The 24,020-nt window shown below is 59.9% G+C and overlaps 1 pseudogene; it reads right to left on the bottom strand.

Moving 5' to 3' along the window:
• Positions 1–18,192: 18,192 nt before the first annotated feature.
• On the bottom strand, positions 18,193–18,797 carry LOC105863080 (large ribosomal subunit protein uL6 pseudogene; annotated as a pseudogene).
• Between the last annotated feature and the right edge of the window lie 5,223 nt (positions 18,798–24,020).

Genomic DNA, 24,020 nt, shown 5'->3' with positions numbered 1-24,020 from the left:
ACCTGTCATTTACCTATTCTCCACCCACCTCCTTGCAGCCACCTGGGCCCCTCAGCCCGGGCTGGTGCGCAGGTGAGCCAGCCCGCGTGCCCTCGCCCTGCGCGAGCCGGGCTGTGTGGAGTCAGCCGGCACACCCGTGAGGTCGGGTCAGCTCCCAGTGTTGAGATGCAAGGCACGAAGGGTGACGGAGAGACCGCTGTCTTTGGGGCCAGATGTCCGCAGCACTCTGTCCCCAGTGGAACTGTCTTTAGGGGGTAGGGCAGGGGCCTCCTGCAAGCCAGGGGACGTTTCTTCCGAGTTTTCAGCTGTGCGTAATCAAGGCGGAGGGATAAGGGTTCCCCAGAGAGACAGAGCCACAGGAGACACGTGTGTGTACATGTATGTGCAAAGAAAGAGAGAGAGATGGACTTATGAGGAATTGGCCCCTGTGACTATGGAGGCCGAGAAGTCCCACTCCTGCCATGTGCAAACGGGGGACCCCAGGAAGCCGCTGGTGGTGCGACTCAGCCAGGTCCACAGGCCTGGAAACCTGGGCGGCCGGGGGTGCGACTCCCAGTGCGGGGGCCAAGGCGGTGAGACGCGCCGCGCAACCGCGCAGGCAGGCAGGGGGCCAGAGGGGTGCTCCTCCTTCCTCGCCCTCTTCCATGCAGCGATTGGACGCCGCCCACCGGCCCCCTGCACGGGGACGGCCCCTGCCTTACTGAGTCCCCGACTCAAGTGCTAATCTCATCCAGAAACACCCTCCCAGACACCCCCAGAAATAACATCAAATCAGGGCGCCCTGTGGCCCAGTCAAGTTGACACCTAAAATTAACCATCACGCAGTCTCTCTTTGCAGCACGAAGTCAACGCTCCCTCCCTCCCTCCCTTGCCCGCCACAGGCCGTGGCTGGAGAAGGACCCCCACCCCCACCCCGGTCCATCAGCACAGGCCGTGGCTGGAGAAGGACCCCCACCCCCACCCCGGTCCATCAGCACAGGCCGTGGCTGGAGAAGGACCCCCACCCCCACCCCGGTCCATCAGCACAGGCCGTGGCTGGAGAAGGACCCCCCACCCCCACCCCGGGTCCATCAGCACAGGCCGTGGCTGGAGAAGGACGCCCCACCCCCACCCCGGGTCCATCAGCACAGGCCGTGGCTGGAGAAGCCCCCCACCATCCCCGGCCCGTTAGCACAGGCAGGCCCTCCCAGCCCTCCCCCTGGGTGCGCCTTCGGCTCACCCGTCCTCTGAGCAGCGGACCGAGGTGCCCATCCTGGGACCCATCCCATCCAGCGTGTTGGTGACAGTGGGTGCCTGGGTGAGCCTCTCAGCCTCTGAGACCCCGGTGTGTCCGTCTGCACAGTACAGTGGGGCGATCCCTCCCCTGTGGGGTCAGCGTCGGCAGTTGGGGGGTGAGTGGGGGCGATGCGTCCATGGGCTGCGGCCGACTCGGTGGACACAGGTGGCTTCAGGTACCCTGGCTCACCTGGTAACAGGACCCGCCGTGCCGCTATCCTTGGCAGTGCCTGGTGGCGATGGGGAGGGCGTGGGGACCGTCGGGCAGGTCCCGGGGAAGCCTCCTGTGTTCCCCGCGCTGCCCCGCCGCCCGCAGCCCTGCGGCCCCACGCCCCTCGCTGGCTCCTGCCCCTCGCCGCCCACTGCGCTCTCTGCTCTCTGCCACGCTGTGCCGGGCAGAGGCGGGGCCCAGAACCTGCCCCGTGGTCCGGCCTCCCCCGTGTGCTGGGGGCCTCGTGCCCCTGGGGCCCCTCGCAGGCACCGGTCCCGGAGTTTCCACCTGTTCCTCGTCTCGTTCTCACGTGGCCCTGCAGGGTCCGAATCTGCCCCGCCCACGCTGACCGAGCACCCGGCCTCTGCGCAATGCCGCCCCCGCCCCCGCCCCGGCCAGCTTGTTATGCCCTCCCCGGGGAGACGGAGCGCTCAGACCTGGGGCACGCCTCGAGGAATGTGCTAGAAGGAGCTGGCTGTGGCCCAGGGGAAATGTGGTGGTCGGGGCCGCCTTGCTGAGCAGAGACGGCGAGCCGTGTGGGTCTGCGGTTCCCACTTTACAGATGAGGGAACGGAGGCACGGACGGGCGTCGTGACTCGGTCAAGGTGGGGAGGCTCATAAGTGGCGGAGGCTGCCCAGGAGCCCCAGTCCCACCCTGGCCCCAGGTCCCAAGCCCCCCACCGTGACCTGCCTGCCCGGCCCAGGTCTGCCCGCCCGGGTCCTGCCCTGTCCGCTCTGCCCGCGGCTGAGGAAGCCCTGCCTGCAGGAAGCTGTCGTGGGCAGCAGGACGCGGCTGCAGCAGGGACATCCCCAAAAGACCCAGCTAAGGCTGGCGGACATTGTCCACCTGTCTGTTGTCACGGGCCCAGGACTGCAAGTCCAGGCCCAGGGAGGGGCCGCTTGGCCCCAGCACAACCCGCAGAGGTGAGTAATCTCCTGAGCAAACAAGACGGCAGCCGGTGAGCCGGCAACTTCCGCGCCGGCCTTGGACAGACACCAGCTCCCGCACGGCTCCGGGGCCGCCTGCCCACTGGAAAGCTGCGTTTCATTGTCACTGTTCCTCAAGCTCTGTCACGTGCCACTCCCCGCACCTGCGCCTTTTGCTTGTAATAGTCCTAGAATCCTCGCTTTTGTCATCCCAGCTTTCCAGGTACGAAGCTGAGCTGTCAAGGGGTCAAGTGACGGGCCCGGCGTCACGCAGTAAGTTGGGGAGCCCACTCCCGGCCCCTCTCTGTGTCTAGCACGTCGGTTGACCTCTGCCCTTGGAGAGGGAACTGGATTTTGGAGAGGGACAGCGGTGCTCTGAGCCCAGGGAAGGGGCGGCCGGCTGGAGAACGCGGCCAAGAGCTGTGTGGCAAGTGGCGCTGTGCCTCAGTGGGCCGGTGGCGTCTGCCGCTGCTTAGCTGGCTCTGGAAGCCGAGCTCCTCGGCGAGTGTCCCCTCTGTGCAGAAGGGCAGCGGCACCTGGCGAAGGCTCCAGAGCCACGTGTGCACGGGGCCCACCTGCGTCCAGTTCGTCTCTGCGCCACCGCTGGGCGGGGCGGAGCAGGGGACCCGCTGCTGCCCCCGGGACTGCGCGCCCCACCCCATGGGAGGGCTGGGCCACGCCAAGCTCACGCGGTGCACCAGACACGCGTGCAGAGCTGGGGAGGGCGAGCTTCAGGCCCGACGCCCATCTCAAAGGCTCCAGCGTGTGCAAAGGACCAGACGGGAGGAAAAGCACTCCGGCACCTTCCAGAAGGTGTGGATTGAGCGGACGGTGACGAGGGAGGAATGTGTCAGGGGAAACTGAGGTGTAAACGATCTTTAAGAAATGTGGTGACAAGGGAAGAGGACACGGTGACAGCACTGAGGTTTCTGGGGCAGAGTGTGGATGAAGGGGTTTTTAAGGGATCCTCCTGCCCCGGCCTCCCAGAGCGCCAGGGTTAGTGTTGTGAGCCACCACGCTCTTTCCTCTCTGTACCTTTCTATACAAGAAAAACAGCCGCCTGGCAGAGTTCTGGTTCCAGCTGTGCTGCGGACTGGGCCACCCCAGGCAAGTGTCACCACTCCCTGGTTCTGACTGCCCTCGCCATCTTTCAGCTAAAGAGACTGGGTCAGGAAAGCATTTCCCACGAAATACTCCATCAAAGAAGCCAAACAGACCCAAAGGTATCGCCAAAAATGATAGACGAAGAGAAGCACATGAGAAGGTGCTGGGCCTAGTTAGTGTGCTTAATTGACGATGTCATCAGCCAGGGGGGTGCAAATCAAACCACAGTGAGCCACACGCGCGTGCACAGCGGGGCTGAAACGTCAACAAGTAACGAGCACAACGCCGGGTGCCGGCGGGGACGTGGGTTCGCCACATGCACGTTCGCCACGGACCAGAGTGCAAAACGGTCCAGCCACTTGGGAAGCGGCTGGGCAGCTCCTTACAAAGTTCAGCAGCTGCTGACCAAATGGCCCGGGATCCTAGCCCTGGGTGTTTACCAAGGGAAAACCAACGCTCACTCCACAACCGGCGTGCAAATGTGTACGGCAGCTTTGCTCACAGTTGTCTCAGACTAGACGCGAGCCACGGAACACCAGCCGCGGATGTTACCCACCGTGAGAAGGAACAGGCCGCTGGCACTTGCCACGTGGGTGCATCGCAAACGCGTTGTGCTAAGAGAAGCCAGACACGTCCGACCGCGCACTGTGGGGTTCCGTGAGGGTGACAGTCTGGAAAAGGCAAACCCGCAGAGACGGAAAACTGGCCAGTGCTTGCAGGGGCTGCGGCTGGGCGGGGGAGCCGGGCCACCGGGGCCATGGGGTGGCTCCGGGATTGACGTTCTATGTCTTGGCTTCACAACCGTGAGCATTAGTCAAAACTCAGAGAACTGCACACTGAAAACAATGGGTTTTTACTGTTTGTCAATTACATCTCAATAAGCCTGGCTATTGAGAAAGTTTTCGCGCAAAGACACCTGCAGAATGTTGCACCCCACACCTCTGTTTATTGAGTCTCTGAGCACGTGAGCTTAGTCAAGGCCCTGACAAGTCCTGCAGGACATTTATCCAAGAGTAACCATCCTTCCAAACTTTCTCCAAGTGACACGCTTTGGCAAACACCAAGCCAGGTGATCTCCAACGCCTCCCACGAGCAGTCTGTGATCCGTAGGTGGTTTGGGCCAGCGGCCTCCCTGCAGGTCAGTCTGGGAAGTGGGTATCAGACTTTGTACTTGGGTTTCTTTGCAGAGAGCCAGCAGCTCGCCACTTTGACACGCTGACCTGGTCTTCTCCAGCCAGGAAACCAGGAGGAAGGAGCAGCCCACATGTGGGTGCACACCCCTGGGAAGCAGCAGCTCATGCAAGGGGAGGGAGGTGGAGCACTGGGCCTGGGGACCCTGACGGCAGCTGGGCTCCCAACCCCTGACAGCCCACGGCCCCGGCCATAGGCTGGCCCTGATCGACCACTTCCTCGTGGGCTAAGCCTCGTTTGACCTCGTGGCGCCATGTCCACGTGTCGGGAGACGTGGGAAGCCAGGAAGGGTTTCCGCCTGCCTCCTCCTGCCCTCATCGCCCGCTGCCAGGCTCCCGGGGTCAGCAGCCCGGCCTGGGCAGGGCAGGTCCGTCCTTCCCAAGGTCTGGGCCACCCGCCCCGGAGTCAGAGCTGGGCAGGGGCCAAACCCTCAGTCACTTCCCATTTCCGCACCCTCCCAGGAGTTTCCCAACTCAGCGCCCAGGGGAGCGCTGGCCCAGAGCTCCTGCCGGGAAGGAGGGTGTCCGGCCAGCCTGGGGTGACTTCTGCAGCTCCAGCAGAATCCCGTCCCCTCGCCCCCACCCCCAGCCCTCCCGCCGCCCAGCCCGGCTGCTAAGGACAGTCCCAGCCCAGCCAGCATCCAGCGCGCGCGTGCTCCACACCAGGCACCAGCGTGGTTGACATTGAGACAGGTGACTCCACACGTGGCCTTCTGCCCGAGGCAGAGGGAAGCCTGAACACAGGAGGGTCCAGAGGGCGCTGCTCGGGCACTCACACCTGCTCCGGAGCTCCCCGGAGCAGGGTGGGCCGGATGGTGGTTGCAGCCGGCTTTTTAAATGCCAGGACGTTTAAATTCGTGTTTCTTATTTCTGAGCAGACCAGATCAGTGTCAACACACATAAAATAAGCCTACACATTTGGTCTACAAAGGGATTCTTGATTTTGCAAGAAAAGTCCTGAGCAAGTGCATCTTCTGAGTCTTGAAAACATATTCTGTTTCTGAAAGTTTCGATTGACACGCAGCAACCGTTTCATACTCGAAAGCAGGTCGTTGGTCTAATTACCCCTTGCTCTAGGTCGCATTTGAAAGAATACTTATCCCCCCCCCCCCCCGCACTTGGAGAATTAACTCAGATTCAGCCTCCTGGGGCTGCAGTGGCAAAATACCACGGACTGGGCGGCCTAAGCCACAGAAATGTGCTCTTCACAGTTCCGGGGGCTGGAGCTCTGGTCGGGGTGTCCCCCTGGCAGCTCCAGGGGAGGGTCCCTCCTGGCCTGCGACAGCCTCTGGAGTCTCCTGCGGGCTGTGGCGTCCCTCGGCTTGTGGATACGTCCCTCCAAGCACTTGGCATCCCCTCCCCGTCCCCGCACAGCGCCTGCCCCGCGAGTGTCTGTCCCAGGGCCCAGATCTCCCCTTTGTATAAATGAGGACTCTGGTCCTCCGGGATTAGGGCCATCCTGTGGCTCCCTTGTCACTCGGCGAAGACCCTATCTTCAAGTGAGGTCACGTTCTGAGGGCCTGGGGATGAGGACCCCGACATATCTGTTTGGGGGGGACACCCAGTTCAAGCCCCGACACTCCCATTTCCTGATGGAGGGGTAGACGGGAGAAAGGGCAAGGAGCATGGTGAGCAGAGGCCACACGGGAGGGGGGTGCGGCCGGTCCGCTCTGTGCTCGCTGGACGCATCTTCGTGGCTTGCACCGATGAGGCGTGTGGGCCCAACGGCATGCGGTGGCAACGCACAAAGCCCGCACAGAGGGAGGGTGGCCTGCCGAGGGGGAGGGCTCGGGGCCGGGGGACCTGGACAGCACTTATGGGACAGCTATTCCCCTCTGAGCTGCAGCAAGCAGGCCCCTTATCCAGCTTTGCCAGGCGGGAACGGCCCCAGGACCTTAGCGCGTGACCGTCGCTCTTGGCCAGGGCAACACCGCGGCCCCCTTGGTCTCCCGGGCCAGGGCTGGGTCCCCCGGGGAGGCTAATCTCAGAGTTCCCTCTCCAGCTAGGGTCGCTAGAAATTTAGCAAAGTTTAGATTTAGAAAACAAAAACAGCTCTTTAAAATGCATGCGCAGCAAAATTTCAATTTCAATTTCAGATAGCAAATGTTGCATGGGATATACTCAGACCAAAAAGTTATTTGTTATTTATCCATCGTTCACATTTAACTGGTCGTCCTAAATTTTATCCGGTGACCCTGGTCATGCTGTTTGCCCTTCTAGTGTCATGCGACCAATTCCCTGCATGAAACTCATAATATTGTCAACATTCCCAGCGGTTTCTGTAATTACTGCCCAGTGGACGCTGACTAAGTTATCGGAAAAACGAAACAAAAAACCCTGGGAGGAAACACGATGAACTGTTACCGATGGTCACAGTTATCTCCAGCCGGTGAGCTTGCAGGTGGTTTTTATTTTTTTGGTTTACGCTGTCCTATACCCTCTAAATGTTTTTCAGCCAACATTTATTTCACAGAAAATATCTTAATGATTGCAATGAACAATGCTCCCTGCTCCTTGGAACCCCAAGTCCCAGAGGCCGGCTTCCGCGGGGACGGGCGGGAGGGAGAGAACTTTGCACCCGTGGGTCCCGGGCCCTGTGAATGATTAACCCCGGCCCAGGGGCCTTGGGGACAGGACAGGCGGGAAGGGCCTGAGCACGCGCAGAGGTCTGGCTCCGTGCTCGAGCTGTCCTGGTTCCGGGAAACGGTCCCCAGATGAAGAAGGAGCCACTAACCACCCCCCCACCCCCCCACCCCCGCCCAGGTGAGCAAGTGACACCTGGCTGTCTCACGCACCTCCCAAGTCGCCGGATGCAGACGGGGCCCTCCCAACCCCCGACACCACTTCCTGTCTCAGGCGCGGTCAGGGTCACCAGCACAGGTGGAAACCGGACACCTGACCATTTCCACAGCCAGAGGCCACCTGCGGCGGGAACTGCGTCCCAGGCCTTCCCTGTGGAGCGGGGACCCAGACGGTGGCGGGCGCAGTGCCTGTGCCGGGCGCCAGCCCCACCTTCCCAGAGCCCACCTGGGACCCCGAGGCCAGGTGACCCCATGTGCAGCACCTCCACGGCCTCACCCAAGCCCATGAACGCCTGTTTCTTCATGCTGGCACCCCTGCGGAACAGCGAGGTGGGGCACGCGAGTAGCCCTGGGTGCCAGTCTCCACCCCAGCCCATCCCGCAATCCCACGTGGGCAGAGCGAGCCCTCCCCAGCGGAGGGTGCCCTGCCGGGAGGGACGCGTCTCTTTGGCACTTTGCACCCACCCGACAGGATGGGGGAGGAAGTCTGTTGCTGTCTCCTCCCTGCCAGGCTGACAAAACAAAGGACATCAGCCCCGGGCCTCCTTGGAGGCCTCTACTCTCAGACCCTCTGTTTACAGACGAGGAAACTGAGGCACTTGCAAAAGCCAAGTGAGTTCCCAGAGTCACAGAGCAGCAGGGTTAAAACAAGCCGTCTGGGATCTCCCGGCTCCTGTTCCCCTCCCACCTGGGGCCACTGGCTCTCCTCCCCTCTGCCCTGCCTGCTGCTTGTCCTGGAGCAGTAGGGGGTCACCTCTGTCCCTGTGCTGCAGCAGAGCCTGGGGCATGGGGGTGGGGAGGGGGAAGGGAGCGCAGGGCAGGTGTCTCCCTGCCTCCGGAGTGCACAGGTAAGTCCCACGGCTGTATTCCAGCCTGGGGGACAGCTGTTTTTTAAAAAAAAAAACAGCTTTTTTTTTTAAAAAGCTATTAGTACTCCGGGAGTGGGGCAAGCCAAGAAAACTCTCCAACGCCATGGCCTCCCTTCAGGCTTTGTGAGGCAATTAGAAGCATTGCTTCAGCCTCTGAGAGTCCGAGATTCTGCGAGTTACGGCCCAAAGCACCCCAAGGCTGCCCTCCGCACCCACAGCCATTCCGCTGGCGGGCACAGGGCCGGGAGGATGGCTTGTGTTTGCTGCTCTCTGCACTCAGTCATTCTGGGTAGAATTTGGCTCCGAGACCTGGCCTGACACCTTCACACTGTTCACTGGGAAAAACCAAAGCTTGTGCTTTGGGAAAAGGAGAGTTTTATTTCTCATGAAGGGTTCTTGGCTCGTGGGGGCCTTTCCAGTAGACTGGGAGGCTCTGCCCCGACGAAGCCAGGATCACGTGTTTCGGGGGGGACGAGAGGGAACGGGGCTTCATGCTGGGCTGGGGCGGCTACGTGTGCATGTTGAACAAGCTGTGGGAGGAGTCACGGACCTTCACGTAGAGAACACACGCAGCACGTGCTGCTGCGCTTTATACCTCCCTCCACAGCAGGGCTGGGAACTCAGCGTTAAGGTTTGTTCTGGGGTCCCCTTGACCGAGACCGGGTTGGTTCATTCAGTGGGGGCTCAGGGTTGTGCTTTTAGTTCACGCCACCGAGGTGCCATAAATGCAAACTTTGCTCCGAGACTCTCCCCTGCCCACGAGCCTAATCTTCTATTTGTGAAATGATTCCCGGTTGTCATGGAGACCAGGACACCTGCAGTGGGGGCGGAGCTTTAGGTGGGGTCCAAGGTTAGGTCCTGGGGGTAGGACGTGGGGAGGGCAGATTGTCTGGCCCCTCTCCTTAATGGCCTAATTATTCTCATTCTCACATGATAGTCTTCGTGAATCCTTTCCCTAGGGGACAGGGGACAGGCCTGCCCAGGGCCACCCTCCCCCCCTTCCCTTCCAAGTCCTGGCCTTCTGATTCCCAGGGGGGCTCAGCTCAACGAGGCCCCGGGGCCTGGCACCCCAGGACTCCCAAGGTGGAGCCCCAGGAGAATCTGCACCCAACCCCACCCTCCGTGGGAGTCAGATCAGGGCAGAAGTTCTGTTTCTAGGAATCTCAGACCTGCTGACCTCCTGTCAACGGAGCAGGCAGACTGAAAGCTTCCGAAGCACCCACTGGATACATCGTCTGTTCTTAGCACCTGAGACCCCTGCAGCCCCCATCGCACCAGCTGCTCAGGAGGCTGAGGCAGGAGGATCGCTGGAGCCCAGGAATCTGAGGCTGCAGTAAGCTGTGATGATGCCACGGCACTCCAGCCTGGGCAAGACTTTGTCTTTAAAAATAAAATAAAATAAAAAGACCCCCAGATCACAGAACCTCTGCACTCATTTTCTGTTGCTGCAAAACAGATCACCCAGCCCGGGCAGCTTACAACCCCTCCTGAGTAGCTCTGAGCTCCGCAGCTTGGCAGGTCCTGTCTCCCAGGGTAGAATTTGGGGGTCGGCCCTGCCATGTCAGCAACAGAATCTCCCTCGGGTTGAATCCTTCTTGCACTTCAGATCTCTGCCTTCCTCTCCTCCGACTCCAGACCCAGATGTAAAGGGCTGGCATGTTAGGTGGGGCCCGCCTGGGTCTTCTCATCGTAAGATCCACTGGCTTGGGACCGTAATCACATCTGCAGAACGCTCACGGCAGCGCCTGGATGGTGTTTTGTTTGGCTGGGAGAAGGTGTGTGCGCACCAGGCCCGTCTCAGAACCCTGCCCACCACGACTTGCACCCCTTCCGCTCGGCAGGTGGGGCCTCCCTCCAGCTGCTCCTGCCTGGACAGAGCAGCAGGCAGACTGGGTTCCGGGTAAGTCTGGTCCGCTGTTGGCGTCTGGAGGGCTAGACTTCCACTCACTGCCACCCAGGCCTGCACACCCACACGCAAACACACATGCACCCCTGCACTGGCCGTCCTTTTCCTTTCTCAGTGAACATACAAGCCGCCTCCAGTGCCTGTCTGGGCAGTCTTTTGTTTGTTTTTTGTTTTTAGGAAGGGGTGTCACTCTGTCGCCCAGGCTGGCGTGCAGTGTGGGATCACAGCTCCCTGCAGCCTGCAACTCCTGGCCTCTGGGATTATAGAAATGAGCAAGCCCGCCAGCACAAACAGCCATGATTAAAGTCCCCGGCCCAGCTCCTGGCCTCACCCCTGCCCCGGGGCAGCCGTCAGCCCCCACATCCCCAGTTCTCCTCCATTGACTACCTGACCTGCCTGGAACCTGCCAGAGGGAGAATGGCTTTTCTCTGATGGAATCTCTGGGAGGTTTGGGGGAGCCACGTGGGGGGCCCTCCCTGGTCCGTTGAAGCAGACTCTGGGGACAGGCAGCCGTGGGGTGAGGCCCCGCCTCCTACAGGGTCGTGGGCGAGGATGCGTCTCACCTGGGCGTGGGGCCAGGTGGCTTCCTGGAGAAAGTGGCGGAGGCTGGGCAGAGGAGGAGGAAGAGGAGGAGGCAGAGGAGTAGGGCCGGGGGAGGAGGGGGGCGGACGTGCTGTCCAGGCCGCAGGACTGCAGGTGCCAGGACAGAGACAGGGCCCAACCTGAGATGGGGCAGGGACCAGCCAGAGAGCGGGGCCTTTCCCAGGGCGAATCTGCCAGCTGGGGGCTGCAGGGCTGCAGGGCTGGGGTGAGAGAGTCGGAAGTTCATTTGGAGCCACCGATTGCTTAGGCAGAGGCAGGAGGGGCCAGAGGGAGGGAGAAGGGGAGGGAGGGAAGTAGGCCTGGACACCTGGAGCCTCTTGGAGCCCCTCCCCAGAGAGGAGGAAAGCAGGGGTCGGTGCTGGGCTTGAGAGAGAGTTGGGACAGGACCCAGTGCTCGGCCCCCAGCTCGGGTGGTGATGGAGACCCAAAGAAAGGCACGGGGTGCAAGTGGGTCCGACAGGGGGTCAGGACACTAGAGCCCCCCACATTCTACCTGCCTCTTGGGGACCCCCAGGCACCTGAGGGGCAGGCCTGGGGGCTGGACGCCCGCTCTGGGTCCCAGCACAGTGGGCGGGGGCACGGAGGCAGCCGGAAATGCAGTCACAAAAACAAGCCCTACCCACCCCCGACTCGTCTAACAAGGTGCATTCACACTAAGAGGCAAAGCCCACGAGGGCTTTGAACCCTCCAGCCCTGAGGAGGGATGAACAGCCTCCCGGAGCATCAGCCTGCTCATCGGGACACGGATGAGATTCCCTACACCCCGGACTGGCCTCCAGGGTTAAGGGTGAAAGCAAACGCAAGTCACGCCCCGAGCACCGGGCCCAGCAGAAGCGAGTGTCAAACACGCCCCGTGCAACTGTGGCTATGCCGGTGTCCGTGGGCGCAAACCCTCTTCTCCCTCTCCACCCTGCCTGGCGTCCCAGAGCCCTGCCGACAGGCTCTGGGTCCTGGGGGTCAGGGGAAAACCTTCCTCCCACCTCCCCGCTGCCGACGCCGAGTTCTCGGGGGCGGGAGACAGACGCCCTTGACCCACAGCTAGCAGGAGCCCAGCCGGCACTGCCAGCCAGCACTCCCGCTTCACGCCGTCCACCCAAACCTCCTCTAACCCCCAGGACTCTCACGTGCTCAGCGCCGTCCCGACCCCGCCCTGCGGGGGAGACAGCAGGTTTCGTGGTGGCTTTGCCGGTCCGGCTCCTCTCCCGGGTCCCTGCCCGCCCTGTCCTGGTGCTCACGGTGGAGCCGCAGCCCCTGCACGTGGGGCCGGGTCTACACAGCACTCCGATCCCATCATCTACACAGCCCTCCCCAAAGTCCTCGGCCTGCAGTGGCCAACAATGTGAAATAGGACACTCGACATTTGGGGAGAACCCCTGCTCCCCACACGCTGTGTCCAGCTTTGCAGGTGACAAAGCAGCACGTGGTCCATCTCGTGCGGGGAAGGAACCTCTCTGCTAACAGAGTCACGGTACCTGCGGGTACAGTAAACCCCTGGAATAAACCTATTTGGGGGAAATCCAAATCTGGAGCATTCAAAAACAAAATGTCATTATTTTCAAATAACCAAGCACTGCCAGGAAGATATGTAAGTACAGCTGCCAGATGAAATTCAGATAAAACAAGTACTCTTTTAGTATGAGTATTCATAAATAATAAAGTATGTCATAAGCATTCATAAATTATTCATAAACTTTTAGTATAAGTGTGCCCCACGCAAAATTGGGGATAAAAATTTGAAAAAAAAGATTATGAATACTTTTTAATAAAAATTCTAAATAAGATTTTAGTAAAATTGGAAGGTTTTCATTTTATGTTAAAAATTTAGCTAAGTATATAATGGGCTACTTTTCGGCGTGTGCATGTGTCGTGCGGCATCTGGGACATGCAATCAAGAGGGTTTGCCGCGTACCCGAAACCCACACGCGGCTGCGCACCTGCATTTTCTTGTCCTGGGCTTCCATTTGCTGACATTGGCGGCAGCTGTCACAAGCCAGGGCTGGCTGTGCCCTGCCACCTCCTGCTCGCAGGTTCGCTGAGGCTGCCCGGGACACCCGTGGGCCGGACGCCGTGTGAGCGTGATGGCGGGCAGGTGCCCTGGCGGGAGGACCCTGCCAGGAACGGCCCTCACCTGGGGCGCAGCTTCTGCACTGGGGCAGCCACAGCAGACGCCCTGAGGTCCCTCCCAGCACCAGTGCCCCTCCCCGCCTTGTGTCCCCCTCTGCGGGGAGGGAGGGGAGGAGGGGGGCACAGAGGGAAGCCCAGCAGGGGGCATGGGGGAGGGGCCAGGTCAGCCTGTGCAGCCCAGGACGGTGAGCCTGCGGCCAGGCTGTACGGTCAGTGGGTCCATATCTTTGAGCACTTCCCTTCTGTGACCATCCAGCCACGAGCATCGGCTGGAAGCCGGTCTAAACCTGTTGTCCACCCCAGCACCTTCCTTGTGATGGGACCCAGAGCCTACAGTTGCTTTTCTTAGTTCCCTAAGAGCCTGCACCGAGCCGGCCACCAGCTGGGCATCGCATGACAGTCTCCGGGCCAGGCTGCCTGGTGGTGCCCGCGGCCTTCCCTGAGCCTCCCCGGCGTCGCAGCCCGGGGAAGCCCTCCTCTCTGGGGCCGAGTAAGGCAGCGCTGACCGGCTCCCTGCCCGAGGACTGAAGGGCACATGCTCCGGAGCCAGGCGGGCCTGCCGCTGCGTGGGCTGCAGTGACAGCCAAATAAAATCAGTCTGTAAGCGCTTGGCATGGCGCCCACAGGTAATCTGCGTTCTGTGTGTGCTCCCTCCCTCCTCCCCCCTCCTTCTTTCCCTTCTCACTATTTTCCCTCTTTCTTTCTTTTCCAAAGTAACCACAGTACAAAGCAGAATGAACTCCCTGCCACAGAGCAGTCCCAGCAAACGCCGCCAAACCAAGAGAAAGGGAACTTCTGCCCAGATGGCAGGGCTGGGACTGTTTCTTGGAGGAGGTGGCGGGCGGCCTGCAGAGGGTGGCTTTGGTTTTGCCTGTGGCTGAGAGGCAGTGGCAGGGCGGGGGGGGGGGGGGGGGGGGGGGGGGGGGCGGGCAAGGTCCTGGGCTGGCCCCTCACAGAGCTCCCTGCTTCAAGCTCAGCTGGGGGACGTGACGCCCCAGGACGGGGACCTTGGTGTTCCAGGAAATGCTCTGCAGCTGAGGCTGACTGCAGGACGAGGCCACGGGGACGACAGAGCGCAGGGAAAGTTCTAGAAGAAGTTGGGAGGCAGTGAAGCTGGGCTGGCGAGGCCCAGGGAGGAGCCACGGAAGCCTCCCCGGGCCCAGCCGGGGCAGTGGGCTGGCGGCTGGCGCGTCCAGGGCAGGCAGGAAGAACAGGCAGGTTTGGGGCAGTGGACATGGTGGACAGGCCCTGCCTGCTGGGCGCCGCAGATGCACAGCTCGCGCCCCACACCCGGGCAGCAGGCAGGACTCGGACCCAAGTCTCTGGTGCCCTGGCCACAGGCCCCCTGTGCGTGTGGGAGGAGAGGCAGGCCCCAGGCCCCCCGCCCAGCACCCCGGGGAGCCCCGGCCCCGCTCCTGCTGCTGCCTGGCCCCACCATGCACTGGTCCCCGGCAGGGACACACACGGTGCTGGACTCTCAGCCTTCTTGGGGCTGAGCTGGTCCCCGCCCCGGGAGGGACAGCCTTGGCCTCGTTTTTAGCAAACAAGGCTGGGGCACTTGAGCCCCTGGCTGCCATTCCCCGACCCTCCAAGCTGGTGGTGGGGCGTGGCGCTCCAGGCCCCGAGCTCTGGGAGGATGGTGGGGGGAGGGGCCGCCACCCCAGGAAGGCCATGCTCAGGTAGGCCGTGGTGACGATTGCCAGTGGCAGGTGGCAGGTCACAACAGGCCATGGCTGGCTTTGAGAAATGAAAGAAAAATGTGCCCGAATAAGTAGAAGCGGTTTCTGGTGACTCGGCAGCCGCAGAGGGCCAGGCGGGTGTCTGGTTAACCCCTTCCCCCGACACGGCCTGGCACACGCGTGGGGCCACCAGGCCACCCTCGGTCCCCCCAGATGCCAGGTGGGGACCACAGTGCACGTCCAGCTGGAGCCGGGGCGTTCAGAGCCTGGGCGGTGTGAGCAACCCTGAGCCGGGTGCCAGTGGTGAGGGCAGGGGACCCGAGCCGGGGAGACCCCCAGGGCTCAGACCCACAGCCCCCCAGGCTCGGTGGGGGCTGAGGGCCGCCTTCAGGAGGGGTCAGACTGGAGCCAAAATATCAGCCCAGCAGACCCTGCCGAGCCCCCCGGTCCCCTCCTGCGTGTGCCAGCCCCACGCTCCAATGTGGATGCTGTCATGGCCGGGTCATGGTCATCATCACGCTTCTGGGGTCCCTCGGGAACCCACAGCCCTGGCACCCCAGAGAGCTCTGTGCCTGGGACCTCCCCTCCCCCTGCCTGCTGCGGGGTGTCTTGGATCTGCCATTTGAGAAGTGCCCCCAGAAAGGTGTGGTTTTCCAGAACACTCTTCCTGTGAGCTGAGACTCCAGCCACACAGGGAATCCCGACTGACCCTGACCACAGGGAGCTGCAGGGAGGGAGCGGGAAGAGGGCAGAGCGGGGCAACTGAGAGCCCAGGTTTGGTGTTCCCATCTGGCCACGCGCCCACCTTCCAGGTGGGAAGAAGCCTTGTCCTGAGAGTTTGCCCTTGTTTTGGGCAAAGCAGCACAAAGGCCAGACTGGCCAGGACGCTCTCCTCATTAGTGTCCCCTCCCCAAGCTGGGCCGCAGGGAGAAGGGTCTAGACCGCTGCCCAGCCGGCTCCAAAGTGGGTCTGGAAATCACATTGAGGGTGATCCCGGGCTGCTGCCTGTGTCCCCACTTTCCAGCAAGCAGCGCCCAGCCCTCCTGCTGCCGGGGGTGGGGGGCGCCCCTCCTCACCCCTGCCGGACAGGGCTCCCGTTGCGCCCAGCCCTGCAGAGGCCACCCAGCAGCCGTGGGGCTGGCTGCAAGCTGGGCTCTCCCTTTTCCTTTCTCTTGCGGCGTGTCCCTCCCTGACCCGCTGTCCTGCAGAAGGGCAGCGGCGGGACGGGAAGGCAGAAGTAGAGGTGGGCTCCCGCCCCTTGGGAACCAGAGGACAGGAGGTGACCAGCGGAGCTCGGGCTGCCTGCCCCTGGGCGCCCCTGGGCCTGGCACGTGGTCCTGTGCAGCGAACGTCTACCCCGTGACCAAGGAAACGCACACGCCGCCAAGCGCTGGAGCCTGACTTCACGCCGCAGGGCCGGCCGGGTGGCAGGACTCTAGCACAGCCACAAAGGCAATGGGCAGACAGTAAAGCAAAGAAGCAAGGGGACAAGCCAGGGCGAGCTGCCCATCCCCCGCCCCGCCAGCGTGAGCAGGAAGCCACCGCTTGCTGATCCCTGTGTCCCCCGACCCCGGCCCCGGGACTTGCTTCTGTTGGGGAGCCGCGTTTCTGTTCAATCTATCGAGGTGAAATTCACCAAACATAGAATTAGCCATTTTAAAGTGAGCCATTCCGTGGCATTCACAATGCCGTGCAGCCCCCACCTCTAAATAGTTCCAGCACATTCTACCCTGCCAAGTGAGCCCCAGACACACCACGCAGTGTCTCCCCGTCTCCCCGCCCCTGGCCACCCCAATCTGTCTCTACCGCCCTACCTACTCTGGATACAAAGTGGGTAGTCCCCCGTGTGGCCTTTCTGTCTGTGTCTTTCGTCCGGCAGAATGTTCTGGAGGGGTGTCTACCCTGCACCTGTGTCGGAACCTCGTTCCTCCTCACGGCTGAATCATGTCCCATTGCTGCATACACGTTCGTCACTCACTCTTTGATGGGGACTTCAGGTCATCTCCCCTTTCAGCTCCTGGGAATAGAGCCGCTGTGACTCATTCATTTGTTTGTATTAATAATGCCTATGTTATCAATAGTTTTTCATTGCTTATAAGAAATTGGACAAGGCCGGGCGCCGTGGCTCACGCCTGTAATCCTAGCACTCTGGGTGGCCGAGGCGGGCAGATTGCTAGAGCTCAGGAGATCAAAACCAGCCTGAGTAAGAGCAAGACCCCGTCTCTACTAAAAATAGGAAGAAAATTAATTGACCAACTAGAAATATATACACAAGAAAATTTAGCCGGGCATGGTGCGCATGCATGTAGTATCAGCTGCTTGGGAGGCTGAGACAGGAGGATTGCTTGAGCCCAGGAGATTGAGGTTGCTGTGAGTTAGGCTGACGCACGGCACTCACTCTAGCCTGGGCAACAAAGTGAGACTCTGTCTCTAGATAGATAGATAGATAGATAGATAGATAGATAGATAGATAGATAGAAATTAGACGAGGTGGATTATCTATTTCAACACCCTCCGTTTGGGGACATCAGGACTTGACCAAGGGCGCACAGTCGGCAACCCGGGGCCAGCCTGGGACCACGCTCTCCTGACCACACAGACGCTGCCCTGAGGATGAGGTCCCCTGGGGAGATGGAGGGTGTGTCCCCCGCCTTAGTGGGTTGGGCAATGCCCAGGGGCCGCCGCAGGCAGCGTTGTCAAAGGCAGGGCCCAGTGGCCTCCCACCCACCCCCCACCTCCCGCCAAGGCCACATGAGAAGGCCACGTCTGCCCACGCCTGGGGGCAGCCCGAGGGGACCTGGCCAGGGCCGCAGAGAGAGATCCCGGTTGGAGCCTCCCACGGCCGGAGGCCAGGGCGAAGGCCTCCTGCTTCCTTCAGAGGCTAATCCGGAAGGAGGCAGGCGAGCAGGAGGGACAAGCTCATTAGAGCAGCTCCACCCGGTTACTCAGCACCAGGTAAACATCGATTATTCCCACTCGGGGCTAAAGGACTTGAACTGGAAGGAAAGTTCCGTGATGCCGCCTCCCCCGAGAAGCCTTGGAGGGTTCGTTCGTGTGGAACGAGCAATGTGCATCGATCGTAAACCAACGCGGCGGTCCTGTCTGCACCGGCAGGGCAGGTGTCTGGTGTCCCGATGGCTCTGCACCCTCGAGGGCCTCACTTGACAGCTGGACGTCGCCTGCTCTCCCTCACGACAGCCGGGAGATTCTCAGCACCTGTCCGGTCACTGGCACTTGGGGGACGCTGAAGGCAAGCTTGCGGTCACAGCAATGCTGGGATCCAAGACGGCTGCTGCAAAGAGGGACCGCAGAGCCCCTCGTTCCTCTAACTCAGGGCCCGTAGGAGGGAAGGACGTCTCCCTCCCTCTCGCTCTGTCCTGAGCTCCCCCCGCACCCTCTTGCCACCAAACCAACTCTTCCCCCCCCCAAACCAACAGCTCTTTTATTGCATCATCAAAATTACAAATACAACTTAGTAATCATGCGGTGTCTCCATGTGGCTGGACAACTCTTAGATCTTATTCATCAGCCTGCTGAACTGTTCCTCTTTCAGAGACATAGACACCATCCAAAATTTTTCTGCTATCCTTGTTTTTTTAGCTGTTGTGGCTTGCTGAATCAAAGCAGCCGACTCTGAAACAAACTCAATGTCATTTCCTTCGAGGACCGACCCATCTCTCTGTGCTTGAGATGCCGAACGAGCAACACCTGGCCTCGTCCGAACCCTGCGGGTGTATCTTTCACCCAAGAAATTTCGCGTTTTTAAATACGAAGAGGCCCGTTCTCCTGGATGACGGACGGCGTTGACGGGGAAGTGAGCAGGCACAGACCTCAGCTTGTGACGGAAGCCCCGTGTAACACGCTCCGTCACGGTCTGCACGTGGCTACAGGCGGTGCGGACGGCGGCCAGCTCCTTTCTACTTCCCCACCACTCGTCAACCCGGAGCCTCTTCTTTTCCTTTCCGAGGAGACTAAGTTCTACGTTGATGTGATTGGAGTCCCTCCGCAGGGTTCCTCGGGGACCCTTCACGATAACCGTGCGTCCCTTAAGGGTGATGTCGACGTTTTCTGGAATGTGGACAGTCTGATTGCTGAGAATGGTCTTCATTCTCGCAGCAGATGCGGCAAAAACCCAACTCTTTCGTGTTAACTAGATTCTTTGTTTTTTCCCAAACCAATAAAAGCACACAGCATAAAAAGTGAAAAACTCACCAGGAGGAAGCAGAGTGCAGCACTGCCCCGCCCCCCGCCCCTCCCCCACGGCCTCACTCAGCAGGGCTCCCCAGCATGCCCTTGCACCGCTGCTTGCTTGCCTTTTTAAAGATTCTATGGAAATTTCACCTTTTCTATAGTCCACCCCCCGCCAAAATATATTTTATGCATTAATTTCCAGCCCTGGAAGAAGATGAAGGTTTAGCTCTTCCGCAATGACCCCACCCACACCCACAGCCACCCTGGAGAGTTATGCCATCGTTTACAATGAAATCAGAATCCACTGTTTACACATCATTATGACTAGGTCAACATTATTCGGCCCGCCCTTTGCCTGATAATTTGGCTGAATGTCAGAGTTCTAGCTTGGAGGAGGAATTCCTTGTTGGCAATCGTGTGGGCTAAACAGGAAAACATTCCTACTGCACAGCCAGAAATGTTAGGTACAGTGTGAGGATCCCTTTAAACACTAGCCATATATGCAAGGAAGGAAGGGGACAAGGTCTTCGGTGGCCAAAGGAGAAGAGGGAACTGAAGACCAGTGTAGTGCACACAGCTGGCCTTCAGACGTGGGGACGGCATGAGTCTCTGTATTGGAGACCTGGGGCTAACAGCTCAGGGACAGAAGGTAAGGTCCTTCCACACAAGGCAAGGTCCTATAAGCAAAACCCTTGAAGGGCCACCCCTCGGGGGAAATACACAGCCACCAGCACAGGGAGATGACCTGAAAGCACTTGTATCTCAGCCTGAGCCATGGTGCAATGTCCCCATTGAGAACTTGCAATGATGGGCTTGTCTTGTGCAGGTTGGAGGTTTGAATTTATACTCCCTGCATAGTACGGCACCCACAGAGCCAGGAAATTAGCATAAAAATGATCACAGGCTGGCAAGACAATGGAGAATCTCACAGACACAAAAATCTCTCAGTAAAGACAGACATACCTTCAGCCCAGGCACAAAAGATTCCCACAGATAGAGCCCTACTGAAAATGAACTCACAATCCAAAATTACAAAACACGCAAAGCAATCCACCAGGAGATCCAAACAAACAGAGGGATTATATCCCTAAGAACCTCGGGTAGTAGGGTTATCAGATGATGGGTTTACACAGCTATGTCTAAGATGATTGTGGATATAAGACAAAGGACTAAGCAAGCACAAGACACTACTGAGAAAAGGCAGATTCAGAAGGCATGGAGTCAGACGTTTGGAAATGAGAAATACAGTGAGTGATATGAAAAAATTCCATAGATAGGTTAGTCACGGATAGACACGGCCTCACCATGACAAAGTCAGCCCAACTCGGCAAGCAGAGGAGCAGTTCCTATTTAAAGGTAAATTATGGAGAATGTAGCACAGGGAGATAAAAAGATGGAAACATGAACAGGAAGCTGAGATTTGAAGGAGAAAATTAAAAGGCGTTCTGGATTGAAAGTCACTTTCCTTAGAATGCTGTTGCCTCCATCGTTCTCTCGTCTTCCAGCCTCTGCTGGTGCCAGGAGGTCTGGGGCGTCTGATTCAAGATTTAGCCCCCAGCCCCGCCCGGAAGCCCGTGGCCCCCCCTCCCCACCCCTATCCTAGAGGTTCTCCCAGTTGCTCTGCACACGGGTGGGCCCTCTGCATGTTCCTGAGGGTCCTGAACTTCAGTTTGGGGACATTTCCTGCTTTTTTCTTTTTTCTCAATCTCTCCTCTCACCCATTCCACTCTGCTTTCCACTTGTGCTGCTTTTTGTGGGAACTTCTCACCTTTGCTTTCCAGGCTCATTCCCTCCTTTCGAGAGTTCTCTCTCATCCAGTAAAATGTGTTTTGATTTCTGTTCTCTCAATGTTTGCACACACATGTCCACACACAGGCTCACACACTCCTGTGCTGGTTTTCTTTTTTTTTTTTTTTTTTTTTTGAGACAGAGTCTCACTGTGTTGCCCAGGCTAGAGTGCCATGGCGTCAACCTAGCTCACAACAACCTCCAACTCCTGGGCTCAAGCCATCCTCCTGCCTCAGCCTCCCGAGTAGCTGGGACTACAGGCATGCGCCACCATGCCCGGCTCATTTTCTCTATTTTCAGCTGTTTGGGCTAATTTCTTTCTATTTTTAGTAGAGACGGGGTCTCGCTCTTGCTCAGGCTGGTCTGGAACTCCTGAGCTCAAGCCATCCTCCCACCTCGGCCTCCCAGAGTGCTGGGATTACAGGCGTGAGCCACCGCACCTGGCCCTGTTTTCATTTCTTTAAACTCTTCTGTGTTCTCTGTGAGGTAACCGTAGATGTTTCAAATTGTTCTCCTGGTCCAGATTTTGTCTCTGTTTCCCCTGACGTTTTAATCTGCTTTTGGGGTTGGTTGGCAGTGGCGGTATGTGTCCTCCTTCCCGTCTAGCGGGCTCTCTCTCGTTCCCCAGACACCGCGAGTTAGCGGTAGGTGCTTGGAAGCCTTGTGTGCGAGGGCGGGCCTGTCCCCGGTGAGTGTCACTGCAGGATGGTGGGGGACCTCCAAGTGTCAGGTCTGTGGGTCCTTCCCTGCTTGGAGGGGCTGAGAGCAGGCAGAGCGGCTGGGGGTGCGGGGACACAGGTGGCACCTCCGGGGTACAGAGCCCACCTGACTCCCCCTGTTGAGCTCCTTCTCCCACTGCAGATACTCCTGGTGTCGTGGGGCCTGGGCACATCTGGCTCAAACCTGTCCTGTCTGCTGACGGACCCGGGTGGCTGGAAGACACCCCAGATCAGGTGTCTAAGTGCTCCCAGTAGAGACTCCGGGGGTGGCTCCCCTCCTGTCCCTCTCCCCTCCAGCTCCTCCACCCCAAGCATTTACACTGCTACTGCTGGATTCAGCAGACATGAAATTACCGCCTAATGACTACACATTTTCCAAACGCTCATTCCGTGTTTCGCACGTAGCTCCTTGTGATCTGGAAAACAGTTCGCAGAGCCGCACGGTCCCCAGACGGGCTCCCACCGTCTCCCCACGTGGTCTCACCAGCCGGTGGCTGAGCCCTCGGTGACAGTCTCCAGACACAGCCTCACCCCGGCAGCAGGTGGGCCTGTCTGTCGGGTGGCACACCTCCAGCTGGTCACCAGATGAAGGGAAACGCCAGCAAACCTTCCCCGCCGCAGTGAGAGGTGCTGTCCAGCTCCGCCTCGGGGACACATCTCTCCGCGCCCTTCTCTGCCAGACCCACCATAGACCCTGCCCCTCCACCCTCCCTTCCCGTCTCCCCGGGAGGACCAGCTTGGCCGGGATGGGGGTGGGGGCCTGGTCCAGCTTCCTCTGAGCCCACAGAGACCTCAGGTTTGGCCACGTGGCCACACTCTGTCCCTGAACAGCTGCAGCACCATCCCACATCATTTGCCTTTCCCTGTCCCACTCTGATTGTCATTTCCCTGAATGACAGCACCAGGCAGGGTGGCCCTCGCCTAGCCAGTGCCCCCAAGGCCTCGGGGAAGATGGGAAGAGAAAGGAGGGGCCCGGGCGGGAGCTCCCGTGGCCACAGCCCGCGGAGGAGGCCGCCTCCGCGCTTTCTCCCCGGGCCAGGGCCACCTCCCCGGCCCCGCCCGCGGTCCCCGCAGGTGCCACCTCAGCCTGGTCTCGTTTTTCCAGTAGCACCACTGGGTCCCGGCAGTGACGCGAGCAGGAAGGAAGACACTGGCAGGCGACCTCGCTCCTGGTTGCCGCAGAGTGATGGAGGCTGCCCAATCCCCCAGCCTCCTTCCGAGCGGCCAGGACGGCCCAGACGCGACAACACAAAAGCGGGGTCCACCCCGCACCCCAGAGTCCCACCCCGTGGGGCCTGCGCCCCCGGAGCTTTTCTGAGGACCGACACTCGCTGGCAGATTGATTCTTTTAATGGCGTACAACTCTAACGTGGAAACGATAAACGGAGAATCCCCCTGTCCTGCCTGCGGCCAGCTTTCTGACCTCCTCTTGCATTTTCTCCTTAATCCTAACGCGTTTTTTAAAAATTGAAGTTTCCTTCTTTTCGTGCAAACGCTTTAATGCAGAGTACAGCACTTTTCGTTACCCGGGGAAACAGCTTGCTCTCCGTTTAACGCCTCCGCCGTGGCCACGGCAGTTACTCGGGAGGCTCCGGAATGTTCCTTCATTCCCGAAGCCAGCGGAGGCCGTCCCCCTGAGCAAGGGGGTTTTGCATCCCAGTGTCGGCCTCAGTCGGGGCTTTGTCCCTCTCAGTCAGGTTGGCGCTCTCTCCTAGGTCCTGCACTGGGTCCCCCAACTCTCCTCTGCGGCGACCTCCGCCTTGGCCTCTGCACCTCCCCTTCCGGCCGGCTGGGGCTCAGCGCCGGAGCCGACTGTCGGACTGTCGTCCTCACTCTAGACGCTCGCGGTTTGGGACTTCACTCAGGACCAGGAGCTCCTCCCCCACCTCTGGCGGTCCAGCCCCCAGATTCCCACTCTGACCCACCCACTACGGCTTCGAAGCCACTGTGAACAGTCTCCAGTGCTGGGAAGACAGGCAGCCCTTCCAGAACCTTCCAGAATCTCCCAGGATTCCAAGAGAAGATGCTCTGGAGCAGGGACCCCTCTGACCCACTTTCCTGCGAGAATACACGGACGCGTTCTACGTACAACTCCAGCGGTTCCACCCTCCACGGAGGGTCCCTGTGTGGGACCCCCAGGTGGGGACAACTGAGCTGTGACAGCCAGTCTCTGGGCCACCTTCTCCAGTAAGACCATCCCTGAGTTTCCTCCGAGGTGTCACCCAGTGGCCTGACCCAGCCTGGGCAGCCACAACGTCCTCTCCCCTGGCTGCCTCGGCTGGTGTCGGCAAGGAGCACAGCCAGGCAGCGGGGCCACCACGCTGCGTCAGCTCTGAGATGCCACAAATTAGAAGTGTGCCGCTATCCCAGCCACCTCTGGAAAGGAAAGCAGTGCTGCCAATCCCAGCTGCACAGGGGCTCGGCTCTCTCAGCTGTGAAAATGTGCAAGAAAGAAAGGAGAGCCTGCAAGAACCCAGGGACGACACCTCCTCTGGGGCCAGGAGGGGACTCTCCTGGGAGAAGGAGTCTCTACCGCGACCCTCGAGCAGAGGCCATTCAAGCTCGGAGATGACGGGGCCACTTTTGGCAAGGGCCCTGCCCGCTGGTAAAGCCAACAGAGGAAGGGGACTCTG

The sequence above is a fragment of the Microcebus murinus genome, chromosome 1 (assembly GCF_040939455.1).
Source record: "Microcebus murinus isolate Inina chromosome 1, M.murinus_Inina_mat1.0, whole genome shotgun sequence".
Classification (NCBI taxonomy): Eukaryota; Metazoa; Chordata; class Mammalia; order Primates; family Cheirogaleidae; genus Microcebus; species Microcebus murinus.
This window is presented reverse-complemented; position numbering and strand designations above follow the sequence as displayed.